The sequence below is a fragment of the Tupaia chinensis genome, unplaced genomic scaffold (assembly GCF_000334495.1).
Source record: "Tupaia chinensis unplaced genomic scaffold, TupChi_1.0 Scaffold000101_1, whole genome shotgun sequence".
In the NCBI taxonomy this organism is placed as follows: domain Eukaryota; kingdom Metazoa; phylum Chordata; class Mammalia; order Scandentia; family Tupaiidae; genus Tupaia; species Tupaia belangeri.
The window spans coordinates 2,450,932-2,454,639 of NW_006159565.1; the positions used below are offsets into that span (position 1 = coordinate 2,450,932).

Consider the following 3,708-nt stretch of genomic DNA (forward strand, 5'->3'; position numbering starts at 1 on the left):
CCAGGGGGACAGCCATGCCACAATCCCTTCTCCTCCATTCTCCTCTTGGGATCTTGAGTGCACACACATACACACACACACACACACACACGTGTCCAGTGTGAGTTTTAAGCCACTGGGTCTAGGACTCGAATCAGGGTGAACTATGTAGGGATCCAGCAACATAACCATTACACCATCTGCTGGTCCATCTTTGGCAATTTCTTTTTTTTTTTTTAAGAAAGCTCTTTTGCAATTGTTCAAAGAGTGAGCTGAACTGGCCACTTTATGGAACAGCATCTTGAAAGAATGACTTGATAATGCAAAAGTGGGTACTTTGCAGACATTTTCCCAAAATTGAACAAAGTGGAAATACCACTTCAGGGCAGATAACTATATATTTGCTGCCAATAATAATATTTGAACTTTCAAGAGAAGATTATAATTTTAGAAGATTTATTTCCACCACTGTGAGCTTGACAGTTTTCCATTACTTGAAACTTTTTCTGATGAAATGGGTGGTGATCATAATGAAATATGATTTTCTGATATTTTATGAATTACATCAACTTTTGGAATAACCACTGTGATCTCGTGATGCAATAAGATATATGGATTTTGGTCTAAACTCCCATTTAAAACTCTGAAAACATTTGTAATTTCCTATGTGATACGAGTGATGGGATCATATTCTATTGTAGTATTTGGTTTATGTCTCAGGGCTCTTGAAGCAGTTCTGGAGAGATGAAGATGAAATAAGAGTCTTTTGGTATTCATAACAAACTCCTCTCAATCTCACCAGAGTTTACATAGGTTAGGGACATTCCTAAGGATAGAGGTTGATTGCTAAAGGGAGCAACCATGTCATTAGAAAACTGGAGACTGAGATAATAACTAGTGGCCATTGATTCAATCAGTCGTGCAGAGAAAATGAGGCCTCCATGTAAAAAAAAAAAAGAGAGAGAGAGAGAGAGAGAGAGTGGTTCAGAGAACTTCTGGGTTAGTGAACACCTGGAGTTGCTGGGAGAGTTGGTGTGCCCAGAGAGGGCGTCAAAGGTTGATGCCCCTCCCCAGACCTGGCCCTAATTCATCTCTTGCATTTGGCTGTTCCCAAGTTGTATCCTACATGATAAAGAGCAAAAGTTAAGTAAAGTGTTTCCTTGAGTTCTGTGAGCAAATTATTGAACCTGAGGAGAGGATCATGGATACCCCTAATTTATTGCCAGTCGGTCAGAAATATGGAAGACCTAGGGAGCTTTGGTTCTGCTTCTCCCTACAAAGCTGCTGTCTGGTGAAGAGGAAGCCATGGTGCTCTGAGTCACCAGAAACATGAAAATTAATGCTGAAAATAAGGCAAAAATCAGTAAGGCAGGTGCAAAGCATGTGCCTGTGGCCACTGCTGCAGCCTCCAAACCCCGGCTGAGGCCAAGAACAGCGCTTGGAGACATTGGAAACAAAGTCAGTGAACAGACCAAAATGCCTCTGAAAAAAGAAGCAAAACCTTCAGCTACTGGAAAAGTTCCTGGTAACAGACTTTCAGAACCTCTGAAAAAGGTGCCTGAGCCTGTGCCCGCTCTTGACCCAGAGGCACAGCCAGAGCCAGAGCCAGTTAAAATTCTTTGCCTGAGCCTATTTTGGTTGATACTTCTCCAAGCCCAATGGAAACATCTGGATGTGCTCCTGCAGAAAGATATCTGTGTGAGGCTTTCTCTGATGTAATTCTTGCAGTGAGTGATGTGGACCCAGAAGATGGAGCTGATCCAAACCTTTGCAGTGAATATGTAAAAGATACCTGTGCTTATCTGAGACAGCTCGAGGAAGAGCAAGCAGTCAGACCAAAATACCTACTGGGTTGGGAAATCACTGGAAACATGAGAGCCATCCTAATTGACTGGGTAGTACAGGTTCAAATGAAATTCTGGTTGCTGCAGGAGGCCAAGTATATGACTGTTTCTATTATTGATTGATCCATGCGGAATAATTGTGTGCTCAAGAAGATGCTGCAGTTGGTTGGTGTCACTGCCATGTTTGTTGCAAGCAAGTATGAGGAAATGTGCCCCACCCCCCCGAAGTTGGTGACTTTGCTTTTGCAACTAACAATACTTACACTAAGCATCAAATCAGGCAGATGGAAATGAAGAGTCTAAGAGTTTTAAACTTTGGTCTGGGTCGTCCTCTATCCCTGCTCTTTCTTCAGCAAGCATTTAAAGTTGGAGAGGTCAATGTTGAACAACATACTCTGGCCAAGCACCTGATGGAATTAACTATGCTTGATTATGATATGGTGCACTCTCCTCCTTCTCAAATTGCAGCAGGAGATTTTTGCCTAGCCCTGAAAATTCTTGATAATGGTGAACGGACACCAACTCTCCAGTATTACATTACACTGAAGAATCATTTCTTCCTGTTATGCAACACCTAGCTAAGAATATAGTCATGGTGGGACCAGCAGTTAGCGTAATGGCTATGTCGCTGGACTCCCACGTAGTCAACCGCGGTTTGAGTCCCAGACCTGGTGGCTTAAACTCACGCTGGGCGCGTGTGCGTGCGTGCCCAAAATCCTGAGAGGAGAATGGAGGAGAAGGGAGTGCGATGTGGTCATCCCCCCTGGGGGGTGATTTCTCACTTTCTGTCTATCTCTCTCTCTGTGTCTGGTGAGCACACGCACCCTATAGCAAAAATCTCTCCAAAAAAAAATAGTCATGGTAAATCATAGGCTTACAAAGCGCATGACCATCAAGAATAAGTATGCCACATATAAGCATGCTAAGATCAGCACTCTAGCACAGACGAATTCTGCACTAGTTCAAGATTTAGCCAAGGCTATGGCAAAGGTGTAACTTGTAAACTTGAGTCAGAGTATTATACCTGCAAATAAAATGGGCACTGTGTGCCATCTGTACAAAAAAAAAAAGAAGTATGGAAGGCCTGGAGTTGCAGTTGACACCTGAAGTGGGGGCAGTCTTGTGAGATCTGTGCTAACTCCAGACAGATGTACAATTGAATTGAATTATAGGACATCCAGGTGATGTCAGTAGAGAATTGAAGAATTATTTGGTGTTGGGGCAGGGGGAACACACATTTGTCAGAAGTAAGGAGTAAGAAGAAGGAAAAGTAGTGTTGGTTTTTTTTCCTCTAGCTATGTAACTCAGTGAACCAATATTTTCCAAATGATCAATGCTTGATCTTACAAAATCACAAATAAATCTAACCCAAACTGCTTTAGTTTCTTCTTTCTAATGGAGTCAAAAAAGAGTGTGTTCATCTGAGTAATAATTTTATATTAAGTCCCAAGGCCATGTTGATTTGTCCTAATTGAAGTATGCTTCCAGTGGGCCAATAGGTGGCTTGGAGGTTAAAGCACCAGATTCCGCGTGGCTGACTGTGTGTTTCAAGTCTTGGACCTGGTGGTTTGAAAATCATGCTGGTGTTTTAGTTTGCATGAAGTTGAAAATTAAGGCATTTTTAAAAATTTTACTTCATGCCCATATTGTGACTGGGCTTGCGGGAGGAGGCAAATTTGATTTGAACAGATACTTATAAATTCTAATGCAAAATTATACAATTTTTCCTGTAAACAGTACCAATTTTAATTAGAGAGTGTTTTCTTTCTAACCTGTATTTTGGTCTAGAAGAAGATTATGAGTAAAACAAATTGCATTGTTAAAAGGATTACAGTGCTTCTTTGTCTGAAGTTAGCACCTCTTAGAGTGAAATGTATGTCTAGAC

At 41.6% G+C, this 3,708-nt stretch overlaps 1 pseudogene; it reads left to right on the forward strand.

Moving 5' to 3' along the window:
• The first annotated feature begins 1,284 nt into the window (after window positions 1–1,284).
• Window positions 1,285–2,819, forward strand: LOC102481483 (G2/mitotic-specific cyclin-B1-like; annotated as a pseudogene).
• Window positions 2,820–3,708: the final 889 nt, after the last annotated feature.